Source organism: Rhipicephalus sanguineus, chromosome 11 (genome assembly GCF_013339695.2).
Source record: "Rhipicephalus sanguineus isolate Rsan-2018 chromosome 11, BIME_Rsan_1.4, whole genome shotgun sequence".
NCBI classification, from domain to species: Eukaryota; Metazoa; Arthropoda; class Arachnida; order Ixodida; family Ixodidae; genus Rhipicephalus; species Rhipicephalus sanguineus.
In genome coordinates this window covers 140,382,389-140,395,515 of record NC_051186.1, presented here as the reverse complement: position 1 = coordinate 140,395,515, position 13,127 = coordinate 140,382,389, and the positions used below count along the sequence as shown (strand labels likewise).

General features: G+C 48.1%; 1 protein-coding gene across 5 annotated transcripts in view; it reads left to right on the top strand.

Annotated features, from left to right (window-relative positions):
- The window catches only part of LOC119374811 (SH3KBP1-binding protein 1), a 739,328-nt gene that overhangs the window by 342,960 nt on the left and 383,241 nt on the right, over positions 1-13,127 (top strand). The gene's annotated exons all lie outside the window — the stretch shown is intronic.

The window sequence follows — 13,127 nt, the reverse complement described above, 5'->3', positions numbered from 1 at the left end:
AAAGGGGTAAAGAGAATCTTGTCCCTGCTCTCTACCTCTCATTGCTCTACCCTTTCCTGCTTCCCTATGCACATTTCCAACGAAGGCTTCTTAGGCACCGCCATAATCCCCTCTGGGCTGTTGTAAATATGCGTGACCCACCAAAATGCACAGCTGAGGTGGTGGCTTCAGCCTTTGCCCCCCCCCCCTCCTCAAAGTAGGCACCTGGATCAGCCCCTAGCCATAAATAGGGCACTTCTCTTAGTGCAACGGCTGCGTTTCCTGAAGGAGCGAGCTGCTAGCCTATATTCATATAAAATTCCTCTTTGTTGCTATCGGATTTACCATTTTGCTCTTGCGGTGAAACTGTGACTTTTTTTTTCTAACGTGGGATGGTTTTCAATGTTGTGCGTTCGTGGAGAGCAAATGGTTCGGTTGGACAACATGAAAGCAAAGGCGTTGCATTGCTCTGGGCAACGCGCGAGGATATGACAACAACCCGCAGCAGCAGAACAAGCGCCATTCCACAGTGCATTAAACCTGCATTTGTTTCGTCTTTACATGTGACACTCTGGCAAGGCATCTAACTGTGATTGCTGCATCTCAGGCCCAACAAAATTGATTTTTTTTTCACGCAAAAAATAAAAAAGTTTTTCATGTTGCCATATTAGTCGAGCATTCTTGTGGCATTTCCAGTTTAAGATTAATCCTTCAGTAACTATGCCTTGCATGAAAGGTCGAATTTCAGTTAAACGAAATTTCGATATAACGAAGTGAGTTGCCGCTTTTACTAACTTCACTATATTGAGGTTTATCTGTTCTAGGTACTATTCTAATGGGATTATGTTGTTTTCATTTTCTAACATGCGTATTAGAGAGTGACATCACCGAGCGATATGGTCTCTACCCATCTTGACATAAAACAAAGTTCTGTTTCACTCAGGGAATTTTAGCAAAAACACTCAGGGAAAACCTGGAAAACTCAGGGAATTCAGAAATGTCAACTCGGTAGACACCCTGCACTCCTGTTTCTGGACATAGCGGAATGAAATCTGGGATCGTTAGCAATAGATATATGGAACAATATTGAATTTTCCGTTCTTCGCGTTTATGGAAGAGCACGTGAACGATGGGAACGCGTTGACACTTTTCCTCAGATACACTATCCATGGATCTTCACCCAGAACAGCTTTTTTGTAATTCCTTCTACCAGCACATCCGCGTTTGTAATCACTGTGCGGTAAATACCCCATCAAAGGACCTGCCCTTTCGAACTCGTCAGTGCTAGGGTTCGAATTCGAACTTTTTGTTGCTTTTTTAAAAACGTAATCTAATTAAAAAAGCGTGCCTCCTGGTTGGAGCAGCCGCAATTGTGTTTTAATATGCGCAGCTGTCAGTAGCGGGCCCATCGCTGACGGCCCACGTTGAAGCGGCTACGCCATGTTACACGTTCGTCCCTTGCTTTCCAGAGTCAATAGCTGATGGTTAAAAAAACCCGTTTTCACTTAAGGGTGAAGCAATCAATGCGATACCAACAAATTCTATTTTTTATACGAAGTAAGGGTGGCAGGTAACTCCTCTGGATCCGACCTTGCGTAACTCATCAGAACGCTGATTTAAGGGAATATAACCGCTCCAGGAACCGAAGCGCTTTCGTGCTGTGAGTTCTCTAAACACGAAGTAAGCATTGAGAGCACAGCAAGTTAACGAGCCGTCTCCCGATGTCTCGAGATAGCGCGTGCGCCAGCGACTGCGCTCTTCGAGCGATGCAGTCCCCCCCTCCCTCCCCTCCCCTGGCGTCCCTTCATGCTCCTTCCGAAAGACGGGCGGGACGTTTCCTGTCTGTTTGATGAGCAATTGATGGCAGGCCCGCATGTCGGAAGATGTTATCGCCTGTGCTCTCCGTGCGACTGATACGGCCGGCTCCTTTAATCTCCGCTTCAGTCGCGTTTGTTGCCAGTGCTTGCGAGCTTTTACCAGCGGCTAGAATGCGCGAGGTGATGTTATCATTTTGGATCTTATACGGAAACTTACGGCGATGGCAAAAACCCATCGAGTGTGTCCATACAATTGCTGTCACAATAAAAATTTTTAAAAATTACACGAACTCCCGCTAAAGGGAGCCATGTGTGTATGCGAAGCAGCGCGGAGATGGTTCGCTTGAGCGGGAGATGGTGTAAATTTTTTTTTCTTGCATTCTCAAGCCTTCCTCTTGTGTAGAATCAGCACTGTCTTCCAGTCTCCATCCAGCTCCCGCTGCGTGGAACTGCCGGCATCCGATGTATTCGACTCCTGCAAAGTCCCAAGATCATGCGCGTCTACCTCTCTGCAGTCCATGCCATTGGTGTCGTCGTGGGATTCTTCAGCGAGGGAAGGAGAGCACGAGCGCCCCGCGTCTAGAGCCAGAGAAGGAGAGGTGGCCGACGGTCGCTCGTACCACATCAAGACGCTGGAGGCATCGCTGCTGCCTACTTGGTGCAGGAGAGAATGAGGCGCGCGAGAGGGGGGGAGCGCAGGAGAGAGATGGGAGGGGACCCGCATGCGCAGTGGGGGTGTGGATGCCTAGGGAGAGATGGACAAAGCCCCCGCCTTAAGCTGCTTCGCATCTAAAGCAAACAAACAAACAAAACAGACACACTGAGGAGCCATTCCATTCTGTGAAGTGGATGATAAGCGAAGCTGTTTCGCGCATGACACAGTGGTGACATGGTGGAGGACAGTCTGGTATGTAAGGCCAAGTTGCTGACGGCCAGGCTGTCAACCTTCAATACGCAATATTAATGCGAAAGCGTTAAATGCTCCATTAAACGCGAAAATTGACAGTTGGCGGCGTCAATCGATTGATGCAAAATATAATCATCACGTGATGGTGTCTCTTCATGTCATAGATCGTCAAAACGTGTGACGTCATCATGATGTCATATGTCGTGATGTCACGTGATGACGTCATCACGTGACATCGCCGCTTTGCACTGCTTTTGTGATAGGTGCGCCGACTATGGAGGTAGTGCAAAACCAGGTGAGGTGCAGAAAGCTTGCATATCTAGAGGGAGGGTGACGGTCAACACATCGACCGAGAAGATAAAGAACCTGGCTTTCATTGTGGAGTCGTCTTAGGGGAATGCATTGGGGACAGTGTGACTCTTTGGCATTGAGGCACTGCTGTACGTCACGGTGTTTGTCTACCACGTCTGCTGATCGCATCAAACTGATGCATTTCCAGTTCTCTGTCAAGTATGTCCCTGGAAAACTGCTAGCCACAGCTGACACACTATCGAGAGCACCCTGCGACTTACCAACTTCCAAAGCCGTCAGGAGCTTGAAAATCTATATATGGGCAGTTCTAAGGATCTACCTCGCAACTGACAAGTCAGCTTCACGAGATCCATCATCTTCAAGCTAAAGATATTGAGTGTTCATGCCGGCAAGGAAGAATAAGCTAATTGACGGGGCACTCTGGTAGCGACGACCTGCGCGTACGTCAGTTGCCTCTTCTTGTATAACTTGTGGTATTCTGGGGCCTGATGGTGTGTTTGGGCTGCTTCGGGCATGCTGGATAAAATGGAGAGCTGCCGAGTGACCTCCTCGCGCACAAACTGTTTTATCTGAGCCAACATGGTATTTTGGTCGCCAAGAGTCAAGGCCACGATCGAGTCATGCTGTTCCAGAGGCAACGTGTTTGGGCGCGTTGCTTGTGCAGCTCATCGAAACTCTGGAACAGACTGACTACTTCGGCTACAGTTTGTGGGTCTTTGGCTAAAAACATTTGAAAGGCGTCATTGGCTATTTCTGCTTGATCTTGTCCAATTCGTGCATTGATGCATTCACAATTTTAGAAGAACTTCTTGCTGGGCGAGTTGGTGCATGTCTGTGGTGGGAATCGTTGTGCATTCAATCGGACGAACAAAGGAAGGAAAGGACAGAGTAAACGGAAAGAGCGCAAACTATCAACTGGCTTTATTCATTTGGTCGCTGTATAAACGCGTGTAAGGGCCGCACTTTTTTTTTCGAGAAATGAGGGCCAATTTTCAGGGTGCGGCCCATACACGCGACATTTTTTTTTAAGTAAAAACGCACCAGTTAGCGAACGAAGAGTGTTTATTGCAGTATACGACATTTCTTGCGACATACGTGCTCAATCGTTGTCACTCGGCGAGTCCTCAGACTTGGAGTCCGAGATGAGATGGTGTGCTGCGAAGCGCCGTCACCCCACAAGCAGTCATCTTCCGTGCCATCCAAGCTGTTAGATATCCCGGTGACTTTAAAACTTCAGGACACAATGTCCGTCGACACCGAGCTCCACGCAGATAGGATCCACCCATGTACAGTCGCCAAGGCTAGTCCCTTCACACGCAGCATGCCCGTTGTGAATGCAAGACCATCATTCCACACTTGAGTCACATAGCGGAGCAAGTCTTCTTCCAAATCGGGAAAGTTGCACTGCTCTCCTCGGAAAGCGCGCTTAGTGCTGTTGGTGTTTCGCAAGGCTTCTTTTTGAGCACACCAACGTCGAACACACTTGTCGTCAACGTGGAATTTTCTGCCGGCGGCACGTTTCCCATGCTCGAGAGCATACTCGATCACCTTCAACTTATAGCCAGCAGTGTAGCTATTCAGGTACTTGCCCATCTTGCCAAAACGTGAACGCCGTGTAGAAAACAAGCTAGCATGAAGGTCATCGAACAGTGCAGAAAACTACAGCAAATGGCTGGCTGAACTAGAATATTTTCTAGGGAGCGTAGCTGAACTGCACAAACCGAACAACGCGAACGCCATGCCAAAGTTGGTGTTGCTAATGCCTATATGGATAGCGCCGATAGCGCGTTTGTATAGAGATGTGAGAAGCTAAAGATAAAATCCTGCTTTAACCTTTAGTTCGCGGGTCTATGAATACTAATAAAAAAGTTAAAATTTTTAGCCCACTTCACGAACCTCTTAACACGAATAAAATCCAAAAATATATATTTACACTCTGGTGTTGATGATGATGGATGGATGGATGGATGGATGGATGGATGCTATGAGCGTCGGACGCCCTTTATAACGGGGCGGTGACAAGTGTGCCACCAGGCTCGAAAAAAAAAAAAAAAAAAACCTTTATTCCTTTTTTTCTTAGCGTTGGCCTAGTGCCTTTACTTCAATTAAAACTATTTTACTCCAGAAAAAAAAAAGAACTTTAGTTTTCAGCTCCGTTCTGTGCCCTTTATGGCAGAACGTCCTTATTTTTTTTCAATATTTATTTTTGTCCTTTCTGATGGTTGCGTTCCCTTGCGCCATCTATCGACTACGCCTAGAAGCTTACGCGTGCGCGCATTTTGAATACGTATTGGTTGAGGAAAGTGTGGGTGCGGCCCTTACGTGGATTTTTTTTTTTTTTAGAATATGCACTTCAAAAAAACGGGGTGCGGCCCTTACACGGGTGCGGCCCTTACACGCGTTTATACGGTATATGCACTTTGTTTCCCACACGTCCCAAATAAATCGAAAGAAGGGGGAAGAAAAGAGGAGGAAACACATGACAAGGATACCTCATGTCAAAAAAAGCTGCGCAGAAAATTGCTTTCTGCGCTATACAGAGCAACAGAAGTGTCACCAGTTGTCGCCCAATTCCTTAATATAAAAAGCTTCTAACAGCTCATGACCGACTCTCTCCTTGCTCCTACCTAGAATTTTTACCTTATTGAAGACCGGCTCACACTCCATGCATGAGCTGCAATGCATGGGCAAGTTTGCTCCTTCTCTTCTCGTAATCGATGCAGCATGCTCCCCGCTCATTCACGCAGCGCCCTGTTTGGTCCACGTACGCACGTCCGCATGTGAGAGGGATTTGGTAAACCACTCCTGTGGCACATTTCAAGAACGTTTTGGCATGCTTTTTTCTGCAGCTGCTTCGCCATTGTCCGTTCCCGCAAACCCTTGGGCATAAGCCGGCGAGCTTTTTTGGCGCAGAAAAGCCACTTGGACGCCGTGCCTGTCTGCCACTTTTTTCAAGTGATGCGCAACTTTGTGCATATATGACACAACTGTGAAATTCCTCTTACACAGGCACTCTGTGTTGCTGCCAAGATATTAGATTTTTATCTTTTTTAGAAGGTTCTTGGCCACAGCCGTGATGATCGCGGTGGGGAAGCCTACAGAAAGCATCCTATTGATTTGACTATGGAAGCTCTCATGCATGGCATGCGGGCATGATTTGGTAAGGGCTGATTCCAGGCACGAGTTTGCAGTTGCCCGCTTAACTGTCTTCGAATGCGCAGATTCAAAAGGCAAGAGCTCATTCTGCGCCCTTGGCGCATATCGCCATCAGATGTGATGCGAACCAAAGCTCAAGTTAATATCTAAAAACTGCAGTGATGCGTTAGACTGGGTTTCATGCGTGAACACTAAACCTTTGCCACATTGTCTGAAGCTGGTTAAAACTCTACTCACTGAATCAGCATGGGTCATGATTATTTGCTTTCAGATAAGAATGAAAAAATTATCTACATATCGGAAGGCCTTAAGAACCCCTTGATTAGCAAGCTCACGACTAAGAGAGTGGTCCACGGCGGCTAAGAGAGAGAGAGAAGAAATAGTAGAGAAGGAAAGGCAGGGAGGTTAACCAGTATAGGACAACCGGTTTGCTACCCTACACAGCCGCTAAAAATATATTACATAGGACTGGGGCAATACAGGATCTTATACATATGCTCTGCCGCTGAATGTAGAAGTCATCGTTAAAAGAGGTAAATGTGGCTTGTAAATAAAATTCTGACAGGCCCATGAAACTGTCGACCGTCACTCCGGTAGAGTTTTGAAAGCTTATCGCACCATTTTCCTCGATGCACACCCTGACTGCCACGAACAATTGATCATGAGGCACTGAATAAAACAAGTCTTCTATATCCACAGAAAAGGCATAGCCTACATTATCACTGGCCTTGAAAAAATCGTCTCCAGGGTTTTTTTTTTTTTTTGTGGCGAAAGGATCTTCAACCTGTAGAGCACTCAAATGCTTCTGCAGATAGCAGCTGATTAGGGACTGCGTTGTTCCCTTTTCACTAACGATCGTTCGAAACAGCACAGCGTCCTTATGAGTTTTTGCACTGAAGAAAACCGAAAGCGTTTTCGTCCTACAGCTAGTTATTGAACTAGCAAGCTTAGTCAACTCAAGATTCTGGCACGTAGCTGCAGCTCGGCTCTTGATTCTTGTGGCACTAGGCTTTACGCGCACAAAGTTCTTGGCGATTGCTTGTCCCACCTTCCTGTTGAATTCCTCTTCTCTTAAAACGAGAAAACCTCCAGTCTTATCGGCCTGAAGTAGCCGTAGATTGTTTTTCTCGAAGAACGAGACGACACTTTTTGTGGGGTCTTTCGCACGCTTGGTCATTTTGAGTAGTGAGAATATCATAATTACTACTGTGTTAATCATTGTCAGGATTTACTTGTTTAAACCTTTGCGGTCCATTGTCGGGCAGCGCCCGACAACGCAACACGGCCGTAGCAGTCCGCTGTCGTGCACCACCCGACGAGGGTGTTCGTGGTATAAATTTCGCTGTTTTCTCACTGTGAGTTGCGCACATTTTTTGTATACATGAAGTGCCATCTTTTGAGGAATAAGTGAGCTTTGTTTGTTGAGGTTTACTTTTTTTTACGCTAGGTTGCAGCACCGTGTTCAGCACGGAGCCTAGAGCGTACGCACTCGTGCGCGGTTTGCTAAGAAGCATGGCCACATTTTCACTGCGTGCGTTGTATGGTGGTGCTTTTAGCAAAAGTGAGGATGACTTTAGTGAGGAAGAGAATAACATGCCTCCAGCAGACAGTGATGACAGTAATTCGACAGAAGCGAGTGATGAAGACGACGACGGCAGTGGAAACCTGCAGTAACAACCCTGGCCTGCACCCACGAGAATGCTTTGAGCGGTATCATACGCTGCCCAAATATCACTAAAGGATTTGCCTGCAGAATGCAGGAGCAGGAATAAATATCCTGTTAGTTTTTCTTCCCCAGATTGTGATTTTCTTCGCGGTGCCAGAAACTTGCAAAATAGATTCGGACCAGTACAGCCGGAAAGTGGGTAAAAGTTTTGGACCGCAAAGGGTTAACAAAGAAATTGTTGAAAGCATCAGCTAGTGTTTCTCCAGATAGCAGTTCACCTTGCGGGTGAAAGTTATCGGGAATAATATGAGGTTTAGTTGGGCTTAGCAGTGAGTTTAAATTTTTCCATATAACGTCTGACCGCGTAGCCGCAGGTTCTTAAAATTAGTTTTGTAGATATGTATTTTTTGCTGTTCTCAGTTTACTAGTCAATTGATTTCGATATGACTTATATTCTTCAAAACTACCTGGGTTTTTATGTTTAATAAAATTTGCATATAGGGCGTTCTTATGCTTGATCATGTTTATTAATTCGTAAAGGAAATTAATTCATAAGTAACCCAAGGTTTACGAGCTTTGGAAGACTTTCTTAGCTTTTTTAATTGGAAATGTTCATGGTATATCTTTTTTAATGTTTTTTAAATGTCGTGATGAAAGAGGAATTTGCAATAGTGCTGCTCTTTGAATTAAAAACATTGTTCCACTGCTGCAAACTAATAACGAAATTCATCTAGAGAACATGGTGTGTGTGACAATTGATACTGTGTGCTGCACCAGCTGTAGCGCCGCCAGCTACTAGCGCCACCTACTGCTGCGAGTGGAAGTGGGAGTGAGGAGAACAGGGCTGGGGTAGAGTGAAAGCAATAAACAGTTCATGTTGTGTTCTCGCCGAGCTCGGGTCTCGGCTCCACTTATTCCGGCAACATGTAACAGCTGGCAACGAAGATGGGATCCGAATCGCGTGAACAACGATGCCTACCTTCGGTAGGATCGAAGCGTTCGAGGGGGAGGGCGACGCCTGGCCTGTGTACGTGGAGCGTGTCTAAGAGTTCTTCGAAGCCAACGACGTCATGCCAGCAAAGAAAAGGCCAATATTTTTAAGCTGCTGCGGGCCTCGTACCTATGCACTACTTCGTAACCTCGTAAAGCCGGAAACGCCCCAAGATAAAACGCTCGATGAGATACTGGACGTACATGGCAGGCACTACGCCCCCACCCCATCCGTCGTGGTGCAACGGTTTCGCTTCAATTCGAGGGGACGTTCCGAAGGAGAAGCAGTCAGCGACATTGTTGCAGCGCTCAGATGTTTGTCCGAGCACTGCAACTATGGAACCAAACTTAACAACATGCTAAGGGACCGAATTGTATGTGGCATAAACAACGCAGCGATTCAGACGCGGCTACTCGAGATTCCCGATCTCATATTCGAGGACGCAGTGAAAACTGCCTTGGCGATGGAAGCCGCTAAAAAGGGTGCCGGTGAACTGTGTCGGGCAACTGCAAGTAGTTTACCGGGTTTGCCAACTCACCGGATATCGTCCGTCGCCAAGAGCATGGTGTGTTACCGATGCGGCGACAGAGGTCACTTAGCGTCGCAATGCAGACACAGCAAGTCGCATTGTCACTACTGCAAGGAAGTGGGGCACTTGGCAGTCGTCTGCAACTTGCAGAAGGCCGAGACATTCGCGAAGGGAAACGCGTCTGCTGCGAGAACTGTACTGCCACGATCAACACGTACCGCGCAGGTAAACGCTGTCGACGACGCTGACGTGCTTCATGTTCCTCGTAATGCTGACGTTTTTGACATGTGGCACCTAAGTGCTGAGCCGTCTGTGCCGCCTTTCCTTTGCACCATCGAAATGTTTGGGAAACCGTTTCCAATGGAGTTGGACACCGGGGCAGCGTCTCCGTGATGCCGGTAGACAAGTTTCAATGTGCCTTCCCAGGAGTGAGTCTAGAACCTTCAAACGTATTTTTGCGCGGGTTTAGTGGGGAGCTTGAGCAAGTGAAGGCCAAGGCAAACGTTCGCGTCGGGTACAAGGGGCACAAACTGGTTCTTCCGTTGTATCTCACGAGTGGCACTGCTCCAACGTTGCTTGGGCGCAACTGGTTCCAAGCTTTGGGCATTGGCGTCGAAGGATTCAAACAAATTAACCAAGTTAGTGATGTCCGCGAGTTGATTGCTCGTTTTCCTGACGTATTTGCAGAAGGCATTGGCACGTTCAAGGGATTTTCTGCTAAAATTCTTGTGCCTCCCGATGCAGTGCCGAAATTCTGCAAACCACGCCCACTGCCGTTTGCATTGGTTGACCTCGTAACGCAGGAGATCCTAAGGTTGCAGAGTGAGAACATTCTCATTTCCGTGAAGTCAGCCAAGTGGGCAGTGCCGATTGTGCCTGTTCAGAAAAAAAAAAACGGCACAATAAGAATTTGTGGAGATTTCAAGCAAACAGTCAATGCTGTGTCGCTCATGGAAACCTACCCAGTTCCACGTGCTGAAGAGCTGTGGGCAGCCATGTCGGGAGGTTAGAAGTTCACAAAACTGGACCTGCGAGACGCCTACCAGCAAATACCTCTGGATGCAGAAAGTCGTGAATACGTGACCATCAACACACACATGGGTCTCTTCCAGTATACGCGCCTACCTTTTGGCGTTTCAGCCGCACCTGCTATTTTTCAGCGAGAGATGGAAACTCTGCTCCGTGGTGTGGCGAAAACAGCTGTGTACTTTGATGGCATAGTTATTACAGGCATCAACGACAAAGACCACGTGGCAAATCTGACGATTGTCTTGCAGAAACTTCGGGAAGTAGGCCTTAGGTTGAAGCTGGAGAAGCGCGTTTTCTTCGCTCCTGAAGTGGAATACCTGGGCCACATTATATGCAAGCTGGGTGTAAAGCCCAATCCCAAGAAGGTAGAGGCCATCATCAATGCGCCCGAGCCACAGAATGTGAAGGAGCTTCAGAGCTATCTTGGCCTGCTTAATTTCTACAGACGGTTTTAAGTGCGAATGCACTTTATAAGCGACCCTGAATCCGCCGTCCCATAGCAACGGCGCGGGGAAAGGAGAGGAGCGTCTGTAGCAACGGCGCAGCGACGTCACACCCCACGTGACTGCGCGCGCTCCGCCTCCTCACCGCGGTTTGCGCGGGCGCCCGCCGGCTCCGCACCGCTCTTCTAGGTGGCATTGGGTGCAGTGCTTCGCCGCTCCTTCTCTCGCCGTTCGCTCTCTCTCCTCCCTGCGCCCCACTCTCCCGTCCGCTGGCTGGGCGCCTCTCGAAATGTGTGCTCGAGACGCCGCTGTGAAAAGCCAACGGCGACCACAAGGCTGAGATTATGGCCGTCAGGTACAATGACAACACAAACAGGTGCTGATGAATGTGTAAATAAATGGTTACGGTACAAATCCTCGTCTCGTCATTAATTTACGCCATTAAAATTACTGCGCCGTGTACTCTCGGCGCAAGAAATGCATTCGCATTTCCTCACGATTCCCTTCGGGGAGGTGGGGGCATTTTTTGCCAAACATCTCGGCAAGACTGCGTCCCTTGCATCAGCTGCTTCTTGATGGGGAAAGGTGGAGCTGGGGGAAAGAGCGACAGGAAGCATTCATCACAAGTAAAAGGCTCTTATCAACTGCACCTGTTTGGCTCATTACTCTTCTGAGAAACCGCTTGTGCTCTGTTGCAACGTGTCGCCGTATGGTGTGGGTGCAGTCCTGGCACAGACCGAAGCAGATGGAACCGAAAGACCTGTAGCTTTTGCTTCACGTACTATGCTTGCTGCTGAGCGGAACTACAGTCAGACTGACAAGGAAGGCCTTGCTTTGGTTTTTGGTGTGCGCAAATTTCATCAGTACCTGTGGGGACGGCCGTTCACTGCTGTAACAGACCACCAGCCATTGCTAGGACTTTTTGGTTCAAGTTTAGGTGTGCCAAGCCAGGCATCACGAAGAGTCCTCAGGTGGGCACTCACTCTATCAAGCTATCAATTCAAGCTCGTCTATAAGCCAGGCAGTATGCTAGGCCATGCTGATAGACTCAGTCGGCTACCTCTTCCCGCAACTGAGGTTCAGGACTCTACGCCTGCCAATGTCTTCATGCTAGAACAAGCATACCCTGATGTCTTGTCACCTGCAGTCATTAGACGTGCTACGGTAAGAGATCGCATACTCTCACAAGTGGCTGTGGCGGTCCTGACCGGGAGTCCTCTTCCGGAGGGTGGAGACCGGGAGCCTTATACTACAAGGACCCATGAACTTAGTCTGCACGAAGGATGCCTCTTGGGGGGAGCCCATGTCATCGTTCCCAAGTTCCTGCAATCCCAAGTCCTTAAGCTGTTGCATCAGGCCCACCATGGGTACTTGCTTCTGTTAGCGGTCCTACAAGCTTCACCTCATCTGTGGTTGTATTACAAGATGGAACTGTATGGCACAGACATGGGGACCACATCCGTCCCAACCTCGTACAGACGCCGCCACCTGCAAACACTGTGCCTCTTGTCCCACCACCTGCAAACACTGTGCCTCTCGACCAGCCAGATGAGCAGCAAGCAACAGATCCTGTGGAGCCTGCAGGAGCTGCTGCTGAGTCAGAACAGCCACAAAGTCAGTCCCACCACAGAACTGGGCTACCACAAGCAGTCACTCCGTCGGGAGGAAGCCCTGTTCCACTGTGAAGAAGTGGTTGAACAAGACGCCCTGTGAACCGGTATTCTCCATAACAAGAACTAAAGGGGGAGGAGTGTGACAATTGATCCCGTGTGCTGCACCAGCTGTAGCGCCGCCGGCTACTAGCGCCACCTACTGCTGCGAGCGGAAGTAGGAGTGAGGAGAACAGGGCTGGGGCAGTGTGAAAGAAATAAACAGTTCATGTTGTGTTCTCATTGAGCTCGGGTCTCAGCTCCACTTATTCCGGCAACATGTAACAGTGTGATGTCTTGAACGTAGTGTGTAGATGTGATCTTTTTTATCAAACTGCAGGTAGTGCTCATCAGCATAAATATACCTAAATGGTTGCTAATGTCCGTATAAATAACATCTGCTACTACATCATCAATGTAAGCATTCGTAATAAAGAGGTCTAACATCGTTGCAGTTTCTTGAGTGACTCGTGTTGGCGCTGCAATAACATTGCTCAGGCTGTTCGTGATCAACAGGTCTTGTAGTTCTTGCCTATAGCGCGTGTGCACAAGCCTGTCGACATTGCAGTCCCCTCCCAAAAAAAAGGTTTAGATTTTCTTCTGCAGCAGGATTGGAAAGTTTGCCGATGAAGTTCAGGAACACATTAAA